Genomic DNA, 9802 nt, shown 5'->3' with positions numbered 1-9802 from the left:
TTTAAGAGCTACAAAGGATTTTTGCAGGGTGATCTCACCTCTTCTTTTGAATTTGGTGGTGGTCACAGAAAAGGGGGTCACTCAAGTGTACGGCATTCTTTGTCCGTCCAGATCGTGGTACATGTTCGGACTGCTCTGGATTGTAGAGGAACGAATTTCAGGCTACTTTAGATGGGGTGGGCTACACCCATTCTCGGTACGTACAAGGTGGGCACCCATTCTCGGTTAAGATGGGAAATCCTATAGGGGTAGAAATGCTACATGAAAAAAATCCGCTCTTGCTGTATTAGGAATTGAAAGTAAGTCAACTCCTTCCTCTTAGAGCAACTTGTCGCAGCTGTGACTACTCTTTCTATTTGAATTGAATGCCAGCGAATCACTTGTTTCACTAATGTGACTAGTCTTGACTGCAGGTTTTTTCTTTCTATAGAGAAGTGACTGCGCTAGAGATGCTTATTAAAGGTTTGCTTGGTGGCTTCCTTGCTTGACAGGCTTTCCTTGTTGATTGGCTTGGTCTGCTAGTTCCCGGAAATCACTTCCTCTAAGTCTTAAATAGCAGAACCTACTCTTTCTTCAAAGAATGTAGCATACCTAAGAAATGATTTCTCTAACGAGTCAAATCCGTTGTGAAATAAGGAAATGCGCGGATTGCTTCTTCTACCCTTCTCTTATTCGCATTTCCTGCTTACTATTGAAAGAAAAGCTGTTACTGCTGCATATCCCCTTTTTCCTCTAATTCGAGCGAGTAAAGGCGCAACTTCCTCATCTTTGCTTTATAGTTTGATATAATATAGAATTGGATTTTGCTTTCCTTTAAGGAGCTCTAGCTATCTTGCTGATCCACCAGTTCATACTATTAATGAAAGCTCTTTCACCCTGCCCGCGGGTAATCCCTTACTGAGCCTACTCAAGCAATCTCCCATTAGCCGCTCTTTACTTTATAGTCAAGCGATTGTAAACTCCTTATTTAGGCTAGCAACTTTGCTGATTAACAAGATTATCGCATTGGAGCTGTGACAGTTATGTAAACTACTTCTCTAGCAAGTAATGAATCTGAGGTCAAAGCCAATGAGTACGCCGTATGTTGCATTTTCGCAGTGAGGGAAGGTTGGCTTGACAGGCTTCGTTCTGGATGTTGTAATCTCTTCTCATGGTCTTTGTTCGCTTTATTATCCCGTTGTGAGAATGGCTAGGACTGTGGATCCACACGCCTCCCCTCTAGTCAGTACTTTCCGAGTAGCGCAAGGCTTCTTTGTTGGGAAATAAACGAATTAATTAACTAATTTCCTAATATGACGTGAACTTGAACTAGCATTGATCAAGTCCATGAGCTCATAAGGAGTTCTTCACGTGATAAAGTCCACGGCTTAGCTTAATTCAATAAAAAAGAAAGTATCCAATCGACTTCAGGAGCGCCATATGTTTCTATCTGAAACGGTAAAGCGAGGCTCGCTATAAGGGTCATAGCTAGTTCAGGATTGGTAGGAAAGTAATACAAATGATTGTAATATGACAACCCCCAGGGGAGCTAGCCTTTGTGTTAAGATTAAAAAGAAGAGCCCTCTTTTCATATGACTCGGTGATTCCATTGCTCTATCCGGCCGCAAGATTCGATCGTGTACAGCACGAGCACGAGATGGGTTGGGGACTTAGAAATGAGCTATGCTCCAAGAATTGACCCCTGAACTACCTTTGCCCGCCTTTTCTTGTAGAATCCATTCCCCCTCTTTTATATATTTAGAATGCTTTTAGGGCTAGTGGAATGAGGCTGGAACCCATCAATATCGCTAAACCGGGAGAGTTGCTTGTGTTGGGTTCAAAGTTTCGCTCTACCAAGGCAAGATATAATATGCATCCAGCTTTAGCTGAATATCGTGAGTGTTCCGCGAAGTCTGCTAGCCATTGGCCTTACGTTCAGGATACTCCTTTCTGCCTTTGCGATGTTTGGTTATAAGAGAATGTTGCTCTTCAGAAAACGCGTATAGTGGCCTTTGTCGATGGGACAAACACTCCAGTGTATGCGTTACAAGGCAACTAGCATTTTGTCATGGAAGTTCGTGAAAGAATGTTCTTGTTTTTCGTTGGAAAAACCAACTCCGACGTCAAGATCAGTCTCCTTTCAAAAGTGAGCGAGCAGAGCTGAAAAAGATGGAGTTACCTGGAGATGAGATTTCTTTCTACGGATATGAAGGATAGAAATATGCTATTTGCTGCTATTACAACGAATCAACCAATTCGTAGTAAGTGTTCCCGTCTTCCCGATCTACATGATTTTTCCCAACCAACATCTCTCAGAACTCTGCTATAACGCCAAATTTGGATATAACGCCAACGCCTGAGCGAATTGCCGGCGTCACAATAGTTTTACAAATAGAAGAGTATTTGGGCCAAAATGAGTCCGAACAGGGAGCAGTCAATTTAGCTAGAACAGTATTGGGAGCCCGCCACCGAAATGGCGAAACTTGGCAGGGCATATTAGAGGATATTCGGGCGGGTGGTGGTATGGATAATTTTATCCAGAATCTGCCTCGTGCCTACCCGGAAACCCCATTGGATCAATTTGCCATTATCCCAATAATTGATCTTCATGTGGGCAACTTTTATTTATCATTTACAAATGAAGTCTTGTATATGCTGCTCACTGTCGTTTAGGTCGTTTTTCTTTTTTTTGTTGTTACGAAAAAGGGAGGTGCAAAGTCAGTGCCAAATGCATGGCAATCCTTGGTCGAGATTATTTATGATTTCGTGCTGAACCTGGTAAACGAACAAATAGGTGGTCTTTCCGGAAATGTGAAACAAAAGTTTTTCCCTCGCATCTCGGTCACTTTTACTTTTTCGTTATTTCGTAATCCCCAGGGTATGATACCCTTTAGCTTCATAGTGACAAGTCATTTTCTCATTACTTTGGCTCTTTCATTTTCCATTTTTATAGGCATTACGATCGTTGGATTTCAAAGACATGGGCTTCATTTTTTTAGCTTCTTATTACCTGCGGGAGTCCCACTGCCGTTAGCACCTTTCTTAGTACTCCTTGAGCTAATCTCTTATTGATTTCGTGCATTAAGCTTAGGAATACGTTTATTTGCTAATATGATGGCCGGTCATAGTTTAGTAAAGATTTTAAGTGGGTTTGCTTGGACTATGCTATTTCTGAATAATATTTTCTATTTCATAGGAGATCTTGGTCCCTTATTTATAGTTCTAGCATTAACCGGTCTGGAATTAGGTGTAGCTATATCACAAGCTCATGTTTCTACGATATCAATTTGTAATTACTTGAATGATGCTACAAATCTCCATCAAAATGAGTCATTTCATAATTGAATAAAAACGAGGAGCCGAAGATTCTAGGGGGCTACAGCTGCGCTTTTGCAGCACTGAACATGGTTCCGGGTACTCAAGATATTGCGTTTGTGTTTGGAGAGGTGTAGATTGTAGATTCCAGCCGAGAAGACCAGGAAAAGATAAGGATAAGAAAGTCATATATCTCAGGAGCTAGATCACTTCCCGATGAACAAGTAAGAATTGCCTCAACAAAAATGGATGGAATTGGACCGAATAAAGCCATTCAGCTTTGTTATCGATTAGGTATCAGTGGGAACATCAAGATGAATGAGTTAACTAAGTATCAGATCGACCAAATTGAACAAATGATAGCTCAAGATCATGTTGTTCATTGGGAATTGAAGAGGGGAGAACGAGCAGACATCGAACGATTAATTTCTATTTCTCGTTATCGTGGAATTCGTCATCAAGATGGATCGCCCTTACGCGGTCAACGAACTCATACTAATGCAAGGACTGCTCGCAAGCAAATTCGGAAATGAAAGAAGGCTACCGAAAGAACAAGCAACGGATTTCGCGCTCATCCCTTGCTAAAGCGCATATGTTTTCTTGCTCCTTGGTACTTGTCTGATCAATCACACTGTTCATTAGTTCACTTGATTTTTCGTTCGATGTCTTGAACCGCTTACTAATCACGTATACGTATAGTAGGTGTAACGCCCCGAGACCGATGTGCCAGGTGTCCTCCAGTTATTCGCTGTAGTTGCCATGTCATTTGCTTGTGTGTTTCATTTCATCATGTCATCATGTGCATTGCATCATCATGTTTTAAAACTTGCATTCGTCCCGGCCTCCCCGTTCCTTCCGTTGCCCGTTCTGAGCCCAGACACACTTGCACGCGCCCGCGGCATGTCCGAAATAGTATTTTATAAGTGGCCGGAAAATGTTCTGGCTTATTTTGCAAGCCAATCCTTTGTTTTGTTTTGAGTTGTGGTATTCGAGTTGCTTCGAAGTCAAATGTTGATTCCATACCTTTTCCAAATGGTGTTCTCATATTCCTATGTGAATACTAATCCTTCTTGATCATCGAGTCTGTCTTGTCAATCCTTTTTTTTAACTGGTGTGTCTCTCCTCAAGTGGATCCGTTCACGTCAACATTTGCAAGATCATTTATCACTTCTTCTCAACGGTGTTTGTTTCATCCGTCTCCAAGTTGCCTTTGTTTTTCCCACCCTCCCTCCCTTTTGTTTTTCTTCAAGGACTAAGATTTCTTCTTCAAGTATCCATTTTATTGATGGGAAGTTTCTCCATTCTTTTCCGTCAATGTTCTTATCCGGTGATTCTCATGAAGATTCTAATGGAGCTTCAAGTTCGTCATTCCTCATTCCTCCCCAGCGCCTCCTTTTTTTTATTGCTATTTGGGCTAGACAGATTCGGCCCGAGTCACGTTTTTTTTCGCCGATCGTTTTTTTCTATTTAACCAGTGCACTGCATATTTACAGAACTGCCCCTATGTTAAACTGCTAATAACTTTTGAACCATGCATCCAAATAAAACATGTTATATATGTAAGATGCTCAGAATTTTATCTACTTTCATAATCTGCCTTTTTCATCCATGTTTGAAATGTTTAAAATGATGTTTGTTTAAATTTGCTCCTATGCCTTGCTAAAATGATTTAATTCATAAGTATTCAACCGTAGCTCCAAATTAAATAATCTTGATATGTAAATGGGGTAGAATTTTGCCTAGTTTAACATGGTGGCCTTACTTTGCATGTTTAACAACCCTAAAATTGCGTTTAGGGCAGAACAGGACCTAATCTAAAATATGCATATGGGGAGTTTCCGGAATTGTTGTTCGTTGCTTCCGGCCTCATTTAAACTTGACTAGATAGGTAGTTTTACTTTGCTTCACCCTCTTGCCATGTTAACCAACATTTAATATTGTTGGGTACATAAACGAGATCGAACTAAATAACTTGTTGTGGTGTTCCGTCAATATGCAACTCGTTGCATATTGAGCTCCACTTAATTTGTAGGATTGTTTGTGCACTTTCTCATGCCATGCATATTTAAACCGGACATGCATCATACTTGATTGTGCATCATGACATGTTTATGTGATGGTTGTTTATTATGTTGTGTGCTTCCTTTTCCGGTGTTGCTTCTTCGGGTTGGTTCCGGTAACATCGCGCTTGTGAGGACCCGTTCGTCTACGTTCCGTTTATCTTCTTCATGGACTCGTTCTTCTTCCTTGCGGGATCTCAGGCAAGATGATCATACCCTCGAAATCACTACTATCTTTGCTATGCTAGTTTGCTCGCTCTTTTGTATGCCAATGCTACGATGCCTACCATTTGCTTGTCAGCCTCCCAAATTGCCATGTCAAACCTCTAACCCACCATGTCCTAGCAAACCGTTGATTGGCTATGTTACCGCTTTGCTCAGCCCCTCTTATAGCGTTGTTAGTTGCAGGTGAAGATTGAAGTTTGTTCCTTGTTGGAACATGGAGATGTTGTTCCTTGTTGGAACATGTTTACTTGTTGGGATATCACAATATATCTTATTTAATTAATGCATCTATATACTTGGTAAAGGGTGGAAGGCTCGGCCTTATGCCTGGTGTTTTGTTCCACTCTTGCCGCCCTAGTTTCCGTCATATCGGTGTTATGTTCCCGGATTTTGCGTTCCTTACACGGTTGGGCTATAATGGGAACCCCTTGACAGTTCGCCTTAAGTAAAGCTTCTCCAGCAATGCCCAACATTGGTTTTACCATTTGCCACCTAGCCTTTTCTTTCCCTTGGGTTCTGCAGACTCAAGGGTCATCATTTTTTTTAACCCCCCCGGGCCAGTGCTCCTCTGAGTGTTGGTCCGAACTAGAGCCCTGTGCAGCGCCCCCTCGGGGAAACTCGAGGTTTGGTTTTAGTTGTACGGATTGCTCATCTGAGTGTGCCCTGAGAAAGAGATATGTGCAGCTCCTATCGGGATTTGTCGGCACATTCGGGCGGTGTTGCTGGTTTAGTTTTACCCTGTCGAAATGTCTTGTTGTACCGGGATACCGAGTCTGATCGGAACGTCTCGGGTGGAGGTCTATTCCTTCGTTGACCATGAGAGCTTGTGATGGGCTAAGTTGGGACACCCCTGCAGGGTATTATCTTTCGAAAGCCGTGCCCGCGGTTATGGGCAGATGGGAATTTGTTAACGTCCGGTTGTAGAAAACCCAAAGTTGACCTTAATTAAAATACATCAACCGCGTGTGTAACCGTGATGGTCTCTTCTCGGCGGAGTCCGGGAAGTGAACACGGTGTTGGAGTTATGCTTGACGTAGGTTGCTATAGGATCACTTCTTGATCATACTTTTATCGACCGTGCTTTGCCCTCTCTTCTCGCTCTCTTTTGCGATTGTAGCCACCATATATGCTAGTCGCTTGCTGCAGCTCCACCTCATTACTCCATCCTTCCTATAAGCTTAAATAGTCTTGATCTCGCGGGTGCGAGATTGCTGAGTCCCCGTGGCTCACAGATACTTCCAAAACCAGTTTGCAGGTGCCTATGTTACCGTGCAGATGACGCAACCAAGCTCAAGGAGGAGCTCGATGAAGATCTTGCCCTTTGTGTTGTTTCGTTCTAGTTGATCAGTAGTGGAGCCCAGTTGGGGTCGATCGGGGACCTTTGTCGCATTTGGGGTTCTTCTTTTATTTTGGTCCCGTAGTCGGACCTTGATTGTATCTGGATGATGTAATGCTTTATTCATGTACTTGTGTGAAGTGGCGATTGTAAGCCAACTATGTATCTCTTTCCCTTATGTTTTACATGGGTTGTGTGAAGATTACCTCACTTGCGACATTGCTTTCAATATGGTTATGCCTCTAAGTCGTGCTTCGACACGTAGGAGATATAGCCGCATCGAGGGCGTTACAGTAGGCCCCCTTCGCCACTCCACGTCTGGCCCGTCTTGGTCTCGCTCACTTCGCCCGCCTATCGTATCGGCTCGGCTTCATCCGTCAAGCGACAGCTTCTGCCTCTGACGGCTTCACTATCGCTCATGACTGGTAGTACTATATGTAGTAGTCGGCCTTTGTTAAGCTTCGCCAGAAGCGACTAGTCGCTTCCCGAATGCCTCTTTCTTGTACTAATTAATGTGTATGGTCTAGTCTTTCCAATGCCTACTTCCTTGCCGCCAACGCACGCTAGATGGAGAGTAAGCAAGCTACCTTGCTTGCATTGCATTCGTTAAACGGTAGCTTCCGCGCCCTTCCTGCCTGCTTCAATTGATGTGAATGATCGTGTCTTCGACATCAATTTCAGTCTGATTAGACATGTCATTGAAACAAATCTGTTTTGTCTCTGTTTTCTTTTCGGATGATGAGGATGAGCCAGCCGATCCTAACATAATTTTGGAGGAGCCGGACAACGAAGCCTCAAAATCAGATAAAGATGTCTCCCACGCGACCGGACTTCCACTAGATTTTTATAGGGGTCAGGAGGGAAAAGATATGCTGTTTTCTATCAGTCCCAAGCGGATACTCCCCAGCTTCCACGGTCCGCTTACCGAGGAAGAGATGCGGGAGGACCCAGGGCCAGAGCAAGTTGGGTTCGGGTATAGAGCCGTAAGCGCGGTGGGGGTGACAGAGGATGTGCTCGTACGGTTCATAGTTGGGTATGATATTCTCGTGGATTGTTGGGAACGTCCTCTATATTCGAAATATGCCTTTCTAGGAGCATTACGATCTGCAGCTCAAATGGTCCCTTATGAAGTCTCTATTGGCCTTATTCTTATTGTGCGACTTGTGAGCACGTTTGGATTCGCGAAGGCAATCGCTCGGATCTTCCCCTAACCCAACCCGGGAATGGACCGGAGGGAACCGCAGCATGAGGAATGTCCGTGTCTTGTCGCAAGGCTCATTTTGAGTTTTGGGTCATAGGGCGGGCAGTGCAGTCCGGGGCACAAGGGTCCTGGTACTACCCAGGTGCGAAGAACCCCGGAGGCGACTGCAATGAGCAAAAATGTCACTCACCGGCCTAAACGACGAGCAAACACTCAAATGTGAGAGCAAGGGATCACCCAACGAATGGACGAGCTCCAAGGAGGGAGGAGAGAGGGAGGCAAGAACCATGCTTTCAGAGAAGTGGCGGTCCGAATCCACTCTGACAAAATAAAATAACAGACTAAGCCGTGCCGTAATGGGGGCATTCTCCACACGGGACGGGGCCAAGGCCTTCATGTATGGGTGACAGATCGGCCATAGGAGTACTCCGGGATATACACCAGGGAAACTAATGTCGAGCATACGATGATGCCGCCCGTTTTCATTTCGTGAAAGTCCCCGGCAGAGGAAAGGGCTGTAGGTGATGGCGCGTTCTGCTTCCTAGGGCGATGAAATCGTTCCTATGGGATCGTGCGTGGCAGCTGGTATAGATGATGATGAAAGGCGGGCCGCTTGAACCGGGACCTATTCTCATAATAGGCAGCAAGCAAAGCTAAATAGGAAAGGGGGCGACTGATGACTGCCTTTTTCGTCAGAAATCAAAATGGGTGGAATGTGGAGCTAATATGGCTGGCTACAAGTATAGCCAAAGAAAGATGAGACGAGACGGACTGTCAGAGGAAGCAGCGGGACTACCAGGGGAAAGCCCGCCCCCGCTAGCTAACATAGATATCTATTCTCGGTGCGCATATTCGAGATTTAGAATCTCTTTCCGACCAGGCCAGGCCGAATCGGGCCACCACTTGGTATGGGAATGGCTCAGCCCACATGCATCATTTGATGAAAGCACTCCAGTCCAGTCGCCTCCAATCGGTGGCTTGTCAACCACCGGACCGTAGCTCCTCACCAAATGCCCCTGCGTTGGGGCAACACAGCACATGACTAGTTCGCTCAAGGACCACACCCTCTCGAGAGCAGGATGCCGGCCGAGATGGAGTGCCAACCTAGACTTTCCTTGGGCTTGCCTTGCCCCAACATCTAAATAAAAGGCGGGCGCCGAAAAGGAAGCAGTGACGCCTTTTCGACGAAAGCTTAGCTTGGTAGGCGCAGCTTACTCACCCTACTCCCTTAGACAATGCAATGCTCTGAACACGAAAGTTTGCAGTTCAGCCCTCTTCTCCCATGCAGAGTCGCATGCAGCGCCTCGGATAAAAGCACGGACGAGCCACATGCAGGGAAACTTGCACGTGTGGTTCTGGCCGGGGACCCCGGTATACTGTACTAATATGTGTAGGTCCCTGTAATTCGAGTGAGATTGTCATGGCGCAAAAGCAGATATGGTCCGGTATTCCCTTGTTCCCCGTATTGGTTATGTTTCTTATTCCTCGTCTAGCAGAAACTAATCGAGCTCCGTCTGATCTCCCAGAAGCGGAAGCTGAATTAGTTGCAGGCTATAATGTAGAATATGCACGGGATGCGATCCTTAATAGTTCACTGTTGGCGGAAGCCAATGTCTCGGGGACTCATTCTGACTTAAACAAGGGGTGGGTCTTTACCAACTTCCAAATCCAAGATTTAGGGAAAAA

The 9802-nt window shown here is 44.8% G+C and overlaps 1 pseudogene; it reads left to right on the top strand.

Annotated features, from left to right (window-relative positions):
* The first annotated feature begins 2322 nt into the window (after nt 1-2322).
* Nucleotides 2323-3465, top strand: LOC119322424 (annotated as a pseudogene).
* The last annotated feature ends 6337 nt before the right edge of the window (nt 3466-9802 follow it).

This window comes from Triticum dicoccoides, chromosome 1B, assembly GCF_002162155.2.
Source record: "Triticum dicoccoides isolate Atlit2015 ecotype Zavitan chromosome 1B, WEW_v2.0, whole genome shotgun sequence".
Lineage (NCBI taxonomy): Eukaryota > Viridiplantae > Streptophyta > Magnoliopsida > Poales > Poaceae > Triticum > Triticum dicoccoides.
The sequence above is the reverse complement of the archived record's forward strand: the minus strand, read 5'-3'. Positions and strand labels throughout refer to the sequence as shown.